This window comes from Protopterus annectens, chromosome 7.part0, assembly GCF_019279795.1.
Source record: "Protopterus annectens isolate FY-2018-M chromosome 7.part0, PAN1.0, whole genome shotgun sequence".
NCBI classification, from domain to species: Eukaryota; Metazoa; Chordata; order Ceratodontiformes; family Protopteridae; genus Protopterus; species Protopterus annectens.
In genome coordinates, this window is record NC_056739.1 from 162,238,951 (window position 1) to 162,251,450 (window position 12,500).

Sequence of the window (12,500 nt, forward strand, 5' to 3'; positions counted from 1 at the left end):
ATATATATATATATATATATATACAGTGGATATAAAAAGTGTACACATCAATGTTAAAATGCCAGGTTTTTGTGTTATAAAAGGCCACATTAAATCATTTCAAAACTTTTCCCACCTTTAATGTGACCTATAGCCTGTACAATTCAATTGAAAAACAAATCTGTTACAGGAATAAATATAAAAAACTTACAATAAGCTGATTGCATAAGTATGCAAGGGCGCCCGCAGGCAGGTGCAAGTGGGTGCACTTCCACCCCCCTGGAATCGGCTGACTAGACAATTTCAAACAAAGTTTTTTTTGTTTTGTGCGTTCTTCTTTAAGAAGATAGTACATTCTTCGTTAAGAAGTCTGTGCTAACAGTCCAGTCGCGGGCGGGCGTGCTGACATCATCAAGTCTGTGCTAACAGTCCAGTCACGGGTAGGCGTGCTGACATCTTCGCTGTTTGAGAGCGGGAACTTAGACGGGTTATTCGAGCGGGAACGGAAGATAGGACACCTTCAGATAGAGGAGTTGGAGAGCGGGCCGGGGACTCAGACGGATTATTCGGGAACGGAAGATGGGACCCGTTCGTGTGTGTGTGTGTGTGTGTGTAAAATGCCCCAGGTGTACATGGTGGTGGGTAGAGAATAAGGCTTGAACCCTGTACCTTGGGCCCAAGTGGCAAGAGCCTGAATTCCCTACCCACCACCATTTGTAAAAATATTGCAGGATTTTCCCTCATACTTTTTCTGTTCCTCATAAAATCTGTGGTTTCTGCATTTGTGTCCTTGTTGCCTGACAGCTAAATGTTATTATCTGGTTTTATTCTTGGCTGTCTGGAGTGTTTCTCCCTGGGCCTCTGCTAAAAAAATTAGCTTTTTTTTTTTTTCAAAGTCAGACTTTCCTGGTTAATAAATGTAAATGGACACATTTCAATATCGGACTTCATATTCTTCAGAAAGTGTATGGTAACAAAAGCAAGCTTTTATTCTAGCAATTTTCTAAGTGTACAAGATGGATATTTGAAATGTATCCCTGTGTTTGGGACTGTATTCCCCCCATTATTGGCTTCATCCAGGTTTTGTGCTAGGGTTGAGAGTTATGGTAAGAATTGAATTCACTGAATATGTTTGGGGGCTGTATTCACCCAGTATTGGCTTTGTTCGGGTATTTATTGGCTTCATCCAGGTATTTATTGGCTTCATCCAGGTTTTTTTGCTAATGTTTAGAGCTATGGTAAGAACTGATTTCACTGAAAATGTTTGGGGCTATATTCTCTCATTACTGGCTTTGTCCGGGTGTTATTTGCTAAGAGGTTGAGAGCTATGGTGAGAACTGAATTCACTGAATGTTTGGTGGTTGTAGTTACCCATTATTGGCTTTGTTCAGGTCTTTTGTGCTAAGAGGTTGACAGCTGTGCTATGGTGAGAACTGAATTCACTAAATGGTAAAGTTTCAGTCTTCCTCTTTCACAAAACAGCTGATTTGGCGTAGTGGTATGTTGCTTTGACTGTTTTGCACGGGGTCCCCTGGGTTCAAGACGTGGCAGTGAAATGTATGGTGGTAACGCAGCATTTTATTCTAGCAACTTTCAAACATTATACAAGCAATGTTTAAAATGTGTCCCTGTTGTTTGGCCTTTTGCCCCCCCCCCCCCAATAAATTTCAGCTTTTTCCAGATTTCTTGTGCTGCAACGTTCAGAGATACAGCTGAGTGTCGAGTAGATTTTACAAGGAGCTGAGAGCTGCAGGGGAGCAAAAGTTTAGTGCTGATTATGTTTAGTCTGCTTGCATTGTTAATAGCACAACAGATAGTGTACTTGCTTTAGATGCTGAAGGCTGTGGGTTCTACTCCCACAGTAGGTAAATGCATTGCTGATGCTGTATTGTGTTGTAAAGGGGGTGGATGCTGCAGTCCTTTTGGCAAAGATAACTAGTAACTATGAACCTGTTAACAGTTTAGCTATCCATTCTCTATTGCGGTATTACTAGCTTTTCATTTTTTTACTGCATGCAACAAAGGCAATTTATTCTTCAAGGGTAACAAGCACTTTATTTGTAGATTAAACAATGACATATAAAGTGTTTGCTAGCAGCAACCTCTATTAGTTACAAATTTCTTCAATGTGGATTTTACTACAGAGATTGTGTATATTTTTTACTGATACTGGTGGACTTGAGTAGACTTTTTATGATGGAAATGTTCTGAATTGGGCAATTTTGTCATTGGTGGATGCTTTTTGTTTCTTTGTTTACTAGAAAAATTTTCAAAACAATAAATTTAAAATGCCCTTTAACAACTGTACTGTATTGCACAAGGAATATAATGTAATACAGTCAGGAAGGTGTATCAAAGAGCATGTGTATGTTATGTTCGAGGGGCCTATGATTTTGAAGACAGCCCAGAGTTAATATTTGCAATTGGCAAAATGTATTTTCTCTGAAAGTGGGTTTCAGTGCTGTTTCAATGCATGTGAGTTTCAAGGGCAGAGAAGTATTAATGTTAGTCTATTTTCATTGAGACTGCATTGCTTTAATAGATATGTATTGGGGTTTGTGCTGTAAAATGCAAAATAAAACTTTCAAATGAAATCCTAAATCATCATGAGAAGTAAAGCAGTATGCACATTAGTGTTTATGGTAAATGGGGCAAAATAACCAAGGAATGGGACATTGGAATGGCTGCAGGGGGGAGGCTCCATTTGACCATGATTTTGTGAGGGGGGGTAGCAAACTCAGACAGCCCCGGTTGAACTATACCTCTCAGTTGTCCATATCTTTGCAGAATTAATAGATATTTGCTGCTTATTTTTGGTTTGTTTCTCATAAAATTTGTGGTTTTCTAGCAAATCATTTAGGAATGAAGCCATTAAATGACAGACATCGAGTTTCAGATGTCATAACCTTCAGAAAAATGCATGCTAATGCAAGACTGTCTAAGTTTATACAGGAGCAATTTTTAGTAGTGTTTGTATGTTCCCCAATATATTTGGCCTTGTTCAGATTTCCTGCATTAAGAGGTTAAGAGGTATGTGCAAATCACTTTGTAGATTAGGAATATCCAAACATCTCAATTGTCCCCAATTCTGGCTCAAAATGTTGCTCTCCCCTAATAATCCCTCCTCCAAAATGGCAATTTTGGAAGAAAATGTGGAGGGTTTACAATTATAACTGTAATGATCAGTTATAGATTACCTTTATTTCAGAAATGCATGTGGATGCTCTTATTTTGTTAGCTGCTTCAAGTTAACTGTTAATATTAAAAAGGTGTCCCTTTTTTTGACAGGTATTTTTGCATCACATGTTGGTCTGTTTTTCATAAAATTGTGGTTTCTGGCAAATTAGTGGCAAGTCATTAAAGATTGAAGTTAGAAAATAATGGCAGACATTTGAGTTTCAGATTTTATACCCTTCAGAAAATTTGTACTAATGCAAGATCTACCTGTTCTATTAAGTTAATAAGAGCAATATTTAAAAATTGGCCTTATTTTTAGGCCTGTGTCCCACTTCTAGTTCTATGTATGGCTTTGTCCAGATTTCTTGCTCTGAAGTTAAGAGGTAGGAGTGTCAGAGCCATCACTGTCAGCCAGAGACATTTCAAATTATGACATACTTATTGCACCCCAGCCCCCATTGTAGTGGCTCGGGATGTGTCCAAGGAAGGCAAGAAGCACTTATGCAGTAAGTGTGCAGAGTATTCCCCCATCCAAGGTAGATCACAAATATGACCGTGGCTTTTCATCTGTCCTTGATTTTGCAAAATGTTCTGGTTTTCTATCAGATTTTTATACTGTTGATTTATGCTTCTTATTATTCAGGAACTGCATGCTATCACAGTGTCCTGTTGCTCTGTTTAAGTAGCCATGGTTTAATGAACATCAGGTAAGCTTGTCGGAGATTGTAAGATGCAAGTAAGCTTTAGTAAGCTTGTCGGACATTGTAAGATGCAAGTAAGCTTTAGTAAGCATATTGTTAAAGAATTGCCAGCATTAAAAGCCTTTTCGTTGTTGCCATGCAGAGAATATTTACATAGCTAGATAATGTATAAGCCTTGGGTATTGAAATGCATATGACAGTATTTGTAATAAAAGGACAGGATTACAGTATTTTCAGAAGCTCATTACATTTTATTGGAGACCAGTGTCTTATAGCAGTGTCTGTGTGTTAGTACACTTGTAGTTGGGTGGCTTTAATGGTATATGGTAAATAAGCATTGCTACCTTACTTAAAAGCCAAGCCCTGCAACAACTAGCTCCACAATGAAGTCAAAACACAATAGCTCTGGTGGGTAAATGTACTCTGTAGTAATCAAAAAAGGCAAATGTTTAAAATAACTACAGCTTATGTGCAAACACAATAGGTAGTGATGAAACAATGCTCTGCTAAAAATGCTTTAATGCTCCACATTGCTGAGCTGCAATCACTAGCTACCAGGATTTCACCCACTTCAGATCAAGCACGGTGCCGTTCAGTGCAACCTTCCCAGAACTAATTCAAGTCTGACCAGAATTATTTGGTGTGTGTATAAGAGGGAGGTAGCATACCCCTCAGCTGTCCAGATTTTTACCCCATATTCCTCTTAAAAAGGATTGACGTTGCTAAATAATGAGACATTTCAGTTTTAGATGTCATGTCATTTAGAAAAATGCATACTAACACAAATCCTGTTACTCTTGCAATTTTCTGAGAGCCATATTTATAATTTGTCCCTATTTATTTTTGGCTTTGTCAAGATTTCTTGCACTAAGGGTGAGGCCTTGAGGGGTGTGGTATCTTTGTAAGAGAGAGAGAAAGTGAAATGCCCAAGTTAGAGTTAGGTGGAATTTTCAAGTGCATTTTGAAGGAACTGTGAGTTTTAAGGGAAGCGAAGTTCACTGCTGCTCATGCCAAGTCTATTTACAATGTGCAACCATTTTGTTTAGCAAATGGTATCTCTATTGTGGTATAAAGTTTTAAAGCTATGTTAGTAGCACCACAAGTAGAATACTTGCATCTTAATGTAAAGGCTTGAGGTTCTATTCCTACAGCATATACATTTGTATGCTGCAGTCCTCAGGATGTCCTCCTTTGGATGAGACGCCTAATAACTATGAACCTGTTTTTCAGCTTGTCATCCATTTTCTATTGCAATATACCAGCTTACCATTTTTTTAATTTAACATAGGCAATTTATTCTTTGACGGCAGCAGGCACTGAATTTGTAGATGAAACACTGAAATGTACAAGTGTTGCTGTGTAATACAAGGGATATAATTCAATTATATATTATAATTAATACAATCAGGTAAATCAAATAACTTTTGCATGGCCCTAACGGTGTGCAAGGAGCCTATTGCTTGAAAACAGTTCAAAGGTAAATAACCTGCCACTGGCCAGATGCATTTTCTTTGAATGTGGGTTTCAATGCCGTTTCATTGAATGTGAGTTTCAAAAGTAGAGAAGCTTTAATGCCAAGTCTGTTTTCATTGTAAGACTATTGCTTTGTTTAGGTTTAGTAAATGTCTCAGTGTTTGGGCTATAATGTTTGAAATAAAATTTGTAAATTAAATCCAACTGCCTGTAATCATTGTAGAACTAAAGCATAACACAGTATGCACACAGATTTGAACAGTGTCTACAGTAAATGGGGAGAAATAGCCAAGTAATGGGACACTGGAATGGCTGTGTGGACGGGGCTTGGGGTGGGTGGACTTGGGCAGGGCTGTGTTGGCAGGGGGCGGGGTGAGCTATGTGGGTGGGGCTCTGGGTTTGCACCCCCCCGCAAAAAATCCTGCGGGCTCCCTTGTAAGTATGTACACTCTTAAACTAATACTTTGTTGAAGTACCTTTTGATTTAATTACAGCATTTAGTCTTCTTGGGTACACAGCTGCCATCAATTAAAGAGACTCTGATTAACCCCAAATAAAGTTCAGCTGTCCTAGTAGGATTTTCCTGACATTTACTCAGTTGCCTGCTACAGCAAAAGCCATGGTTCGCAGAAAGCTTACAAAGCATCTAAGGGATCTCATTTTTGAAAGGTATCAATCAGGAGAAAGGTACAAAATAATTTCCACAGCATTGGATATACCATGGAACACAGTGAAGACAGTCATCAAAAAGTGGAGAAAATATACAACAACAGTGATGTTGCAAAGAACTGGACATCCCTCCAAAACTGATGAAAAGACAAGATGAAAACTCGTCAGGGAGGCTGCCAAAAGATCTACAGCAACACTGAAGGGAAGAAGATGGGAAAATGTATTGTGGTCTGATGAGACCAAGGTTAAACTTTCTGGCCACAATTCCAAAATGTATGTTTGGCGCAAAAACAACACTTTGTATCACCAAAAAACACCATCCCCGTGGTAAAACATGGTGGTGGCAGTACCATGCTTTGGGGTTGCTTTTCTTCAGCTGGAACTGGGGCTTTAGTCAAGGTGGAGGGAATTATGAACAGTTTCAAATACCAGTCACTTTTGGTCCAAATCCTTCAAGTGTCTGCTAGAAAGCTGAAGATGAAGAGGAATTTCACCTTTCAACAAGACAATGACCTCAAGCATACAAAAAAATGGCCTCACCAGAAGAAAATTAAAGTTTTGGAATGGCCCAGCAGAGCCCAGATCTAAAGCCAATAGAAAATCTGTGTGGTGACCAGAAAAAGGCTATGTACAAAAGATGCCCTCGCAATCTGACAGATTTGGAGCGCTTCTGCAAGAAAGAGTGAGTGGTAGTGTACACTGTAGTGCATTCTTGGAGTTGGTATATTTAGTTAGGGGGGTGTGGGGGGTGAAGCCCCCCACATTGGGGGGTTAGTTTAATTGGGATGGCCAAGCAGTTACTTACCTCATGTGAAACGTCAGTCTTCCGGATATATATATATATATATGTGTGTATGTGTGTATACATACACATACATATATAGAAGTTATGTTCTTACCATAACGTTCCATGTTAGTTGTCTTCTTCTCGCCTTCTTCTTGCTGGATGGGTTCGGAGCCGACCTCGGCTCCGACTCGGCCACTCTAAAAGCTCGAGAGTTGGTTCCACCGGCTCGAGGCTCCCCTTATATCCCACAATGCTAGGCGTGAGTTACCTCAGATCTCGTTTGTAAGCTAACCCCAGCTTATAATAGTATCAGAATAACTATAAACAAAGTCCACCTCTAAAACCAGGGAGAAAGAAGGGTGACCTATATCCTCATCCAGGAAATATGCACAACAGCATATGCCTAATAAAAGAGGTGGTAGAAAGAGAGGTCACAATCACAACTCCTCTAGGTCTGTCCAGGCCAGGGGGAAGGAGGGTGGGGCCTAAGAAGAAGGAGAAGAAGACAACTAACATGGAATGTTATGGTAAGAACATAACTTCTATATGTTAAGTTGTCTATCTCGCCTTCATTCTTGCTGGATGGGACCGCGTCCCTAGCACCTTATCCCGGGTGGCCTAACGGAACAGACTCCTGAGAACAGTGGAACCAAAGTTAGCTCTATGCCTAGAAGCTAAATCCAACTTATAATGAGAAATGAAAGTGTGAGGAGTAGCCCAAGTAGCCGCTGCACAAATGGTGTCAATAGGCAGTCTGTCTTGGAAGGCTAAAGAAGTAGCCAAAGCTCTGGTGGAATGGGCCTTAGGTTTATTAGGCAGCTTTTGGTGTCTAATTTCATAAACAAGGGAAATCAGAGATGTAAGCCATCTAGATAATGATACTTTTGAAACTGAAAGTCCCTTTCTGCCTTCTGCATAGGAGACAAACAGTTGGTCAGATTTTCTGAATTGTTTTGTTCTATCCAAATAGTACCTCAACTGACGATGAACATCTAGCCAGTGTAATTTTTGTTCAGACCTATTGGAATATTCTGGAAAAAAGACAGGGAGGTCAATGCTTTGATTTAGATTTGACGTCGAGACTACCTTAGGCAAAAAGGACGGGTTGGTTCGTAAGGATACCCTGTCCTTATGGAACAATAGATAAGGAGGTCGACAGCTGAGTGCATGAAGTTCTGAAACTCTTCTAGCTGAAGTAATAGCTACCAGAAAGAGAGTCTTCCATGATAGCAACTTTAACGAACAGGAGGCTGCAGGTTCGAAAGGGGGAAGAATCAAAGAAGTAAGAACTAAATTTAGGTCCCAAGGAGGAGGATTTCTTATAGGAGGTCTGAGAAGAAAAACTCCTTTCAAAAAGGCTTTGCAAAGCTTGTGGGACATTAAGGCAGACTCAGAAATACCCACATGAAAGTTAGAAATAGCTGCCAATTGAACTTTAAGAGTAGAAGGAGATGAACCTGCATGGAAGAGTTCAGCTAGAAAATCAAGGACTATTTGGATGGAAGCAGTGAAAGGATCTATGTCCCTTCCTTGAGCCCAATATGTGAAGCGTTTCCACTTACTCAAATAAATCTTCCGAGTGGAAGATTTATGGGAAGCTATCAAAATATCTCGAACAGAGTGAGATAATTGAGGAAGCCTGGCTAAGGCTGGAACTGGAGGAACCAAGCAGTGAGGTTCAGAGAGGGGAGGGAGCGATGAAACTGACCCGATTGATGGATCAAAAGATCTGGAACTAGGTCCAGATGCCAAGGTCGCTCAATAGAAATTGATGTAGAAAGGGGAACCACACCTGTCGAGGCCAGTAAGGAGCAATGAGGATCAACGAGGCCTTCTGAGCGATAGCTTTCTGTATCACTTGAGAGATTAGTGGGAAGGAGGAAATGCATACAGAAGTCCCGGGGCCAAACTTGGACTAGGCGTCTCTGCTGGGTTGGCCTGGTAAAGGGAATAGAGTGAAATAATCTCTGCACTTGCTGTTTTGGGGAGTAGCAAAAAGATCGCAGCAAGGCTGACCCCACTTGAGAAAAATTTCTCTCACAACAGAGTCTTTCAGAGACCACTCGTGAGGCATGAGGATAGCTCTGCTCAACTTGTCCGCGATTTGATTGGACTTCCCGGGGATGTGCGTTGCTATCAGAAACCGCTGAGAAGAAATCGCCCATTGCCACAATCTGAGAGCTTCTCGACACAGGGGGTAGGACCTGGTTCCACCTTGTTTGTTGATGTACCACACTACAGACATACTGTCTGTCTGGATCGCAATCGTTCCCAAGGGAAGAGAGTCTTGAAGGGCTTGCAACGCTAAAAGTACTGCTCTCATCTCCAGAACATTTATGTGCAAGTGGCATTCGTCTGGTTGCCATGTGCCCTGGACCATCCTGCCCTGATAATGCCCCCCCCACCCGATCAGGGAGGCGTCCGTTGTCAGAGTAGCAACCGGAGGGGGAGGAACAAAGGGTCTTCCCAATAAGAGCTGAGGAAGACATCCACCACATGAGATGATTTCTGCGCCTGCGTGATCATAATGGTGTGGGACATTGGAAGTTGCTGGTATGACCATTGTGTAAAGAGCATCCATTGAAGGATTCTCATGTGGTATCTGGCTAATGGAAGCAGAGGTATGGCCGCGCCATAATTCCCAACACTTTCAGAACTAACCTGGCTTTGATTCTGTTGTTGTTGAAAAGGAGTGAGACCAGTTTGTGTATGTCTGTTATTCTCTGATCTGTTAGTCTCGCAGACATGTCTACTGTGTCTAGATTTGCGCCTATGAAGATAATAGTACGACAAGGAGACAAAACAGACTTTTCGCAATTTATTGAAATGCCTAACTTTTGACAAATGCGAAAAGTGTAATCCCTGGCCATCAGAAGGAGATGCTTGGTGGGAGCTGTGAGGAGCCAGTCGTCCAAATAAGGAAACACCTGGAATCCTTGTCGTCTCAGGTGAGAAGCTACCACTGCCATACATTTGGTAAACACCCGGGGGGCAGTGGTGAGACCAAAGGGCAGGGCCCTGAATTGAAAATGACTGGTTCCCAGCCTGAAGCGGAGGAATCTTCTGGAGCGTCTGTTCATTTTTATGTGATAGTACGCATCCTGAAGGTCTATAGAGCACATCCAGTTTCCTTTTCCCAATAGGGGAAGGATGGACTGCAGCATGACCATCCGAAATCTTGTTTTCTTGACTGATCTGTTCAAGATACTGAGATCCAAAATTGGTCTCCAGTCCCCTGTTTTCTTGAACTAAAAGAACCTTGAGTAGATTCCGGATCCTTGCTGGTCTGCTGGAACTGGCTGAATTGCTCTTTTCGCAAGCAGCTTTGAAATTTCCAAAACCGCTAGATCCCTTTGAGCGGGTGGAACATCTGGAAGGGATTTTTTTGATTGGTTTGGAATGCGAAGAAAGGGAATGGAATAGCCTTCGGAAATGATGGACTGTACCCATTTGTCTTGAGTCAGGGATAGCCAGGCTTCTGGGTACAGTGACAATCTTGCCCCGACTGCCTCCGAAGGTGGGCAGTCGGGCAACACCTCAGGGATGCTGAAAGGGCTTATCAGAGAAGGCTTCTCGATTGCCCTGGTTCTGCGAACCCCCCCTGCCTCGAGGGCGACGTCTACCATTGTTATTCCCGCCTCTGCCTCTGGCGGGGAACCGACTTTGTGCGTCAGGCGAAGTCCCTTGAGATTGTTTACGGAACCACATTTTCCCACTTTTCTGGCCTTTGGGGTAAGGCCTAGAAGGAGTAGAAAAACAGACTCCGACGGTAGAAAGAGTCTTGCCATCAGTCTCGCACCTTGTCAAGGTTTCTTTCACTTGAGGACCAAAGAGAGATGATCCATCGAATGGGGAATTAGTGAAAGACGTTTTAAAGGGGTCCGCAAAATTGCATAGCCGCATCCAGGTATGCCTACGTAAGGCCACACCTGTCCCTGCGGCCCTGCTCGCTCCATCAGCCGCATAAGAAAGGAGGCGCATGGAGGAGTTAGCTATGGAGTTCAGGGTAGCCAGCTGAGTGTTCATCTTATCTTGAAAACCCGCAGCTGTAGGATCCTTCAACATGTCACTCGCTTCTTTGATCAAGTCCCTTTGAAGACGAGTAAAATGGCATAGGTAGTTCAGTGAACGCATAGCAAATGTCGCTGACGAGAACATCCGCTTCCCGTACCTGTCCATGGACCTAGATTCCTTGTTAGGTGGATGGACAGGTACTGAAGGATCAGCTAGTTCCTTCTTAGTGGCAGCAGCAACCACCATAGCATCCACAGATACTCCTTTTGTCAAGAACTGTTTGTCTGCTGGTGCCGTTATGAATTTTGAGGGTCTCCTGGGAGTGGGGGTCCACTGAATCAGGAGCCGTCCATGCCTTTTTAGCTACCACCTGCATGAGGGGGTCAAAGGGGGGAGACACCCAGGAGGTGGAAGGACGAGAGCCAAACGCCTCAAGGTACACAGATTCATCCTCTGAAGGGTTGAGGGCTGGCCAATTTCCCCTCTGTTTGAGGATTTCTAGAATGTCTGCAAAAGAGACATCTTCAGAAGGGGAACGGGGGGGAACCCTCGGAATCCTCTAAATCTGTGTCAGAGGTGATGGACTCAGGTGAGTCAATGTGTTTCCTCTTACACTTTCTCTTCCGAGGGGGCTCTTCTGCCAAATCAGGAGAGGCCTCGGAAGAGGATGAGATCCCCACAGGGGGTTCCTGAGGAGCTGGCTCTCTGCGGTCCGGGATGAGGGAGTGAGTCGACTTGACCTGAGGCACTGTAGAGGGAGGGGCGGACGGAGCCAACTGTGGAGTAGAGCCAGGTTCTAACACACTCCGCATGACCTCGAACGCACCCCTGTCAGGCAGAGCCAGAGGTCCCCGCTCCGAGAAGCTGAGAACCTCCCTCGGCACCGACAGTGATGGCTCCGAGGCCGATGTCGGAGCCGAACTCACCAGCGCCGAAGCTCCGAGAGGAAGAGCGGGGTCGGACAAGGGTCCGATGCCACTCACCCCCTCGGAGCCGAGATTCTTCGAAAGAAGAAATCGGAGCCGACGACGGAGCCGACGACGGAGCCGAAGACATCTGTATCGGCTCCGACGCTACCACAGTCTTGGTTCAGCGCCCGGCTCCGAGCTCAACGGAGTCGGAGGAGGAACATATTGATGGACAGGGGCAGGCATCGACTGATGAGTCGGGCTCTGAAGCATTTGGGCCAGTGCCTCGGACTTAAGAAGTCGACTCACTACCCTCTGATGGTCATGGTCCGACAGCCTCGATGACCTAGAGGAGTGAGATTTATGGCTCCGTTCAGACAGCAGAGGAGATGCTGGAGCCGAATGAACGGAGCCAAGGGATGGTGACCTAGATCTCTTCCTAGATGTCGGCTCCGAAGGTCCGGTCGGAGCCGACAAGGGAATTTCTAATACCTCGGCTCCAGCCGGAGCCGAGGGAACCACAGAAACTGTGGATTGAGACTCATCGGCTCCAGCCGGAGCCAATGAAGACGGAGGTTTAGTAGCCTTAGGTCTCGGCTCAGTAGCTGGAGCCGAGGACCTAGCAACCTTGGAGGGCTTCCCCGAAGAGACAGTAAGGGAGTCCTCAGGTTTGAGTAAACCTCTCAGAATCAATTTGTTTTTTCTTTCCTGCAGGACCCTGGGACTGAAGCCATGGCAAACAGCACAGGAGTCCTGCAGGTGCAAAGGTCCCAGGCAGTAGACACAAGAAGT

At 43.6% G+C, this 12,500-nt stretch overlaps 1 protein-coding gene across 3 annotated transcripts in view; it reads right to left on the reverse strand.

Annotated features, from left to right (window-relative positions):
* Positions 1-12,500, reverse strand: part of ETV7 (ETS variant transcription factor 7) — a 475,597-nt gene that overhangs the window by 382,772 nt on the left and 80,325 nt on the right. The window lies entirely within an intron of this gene.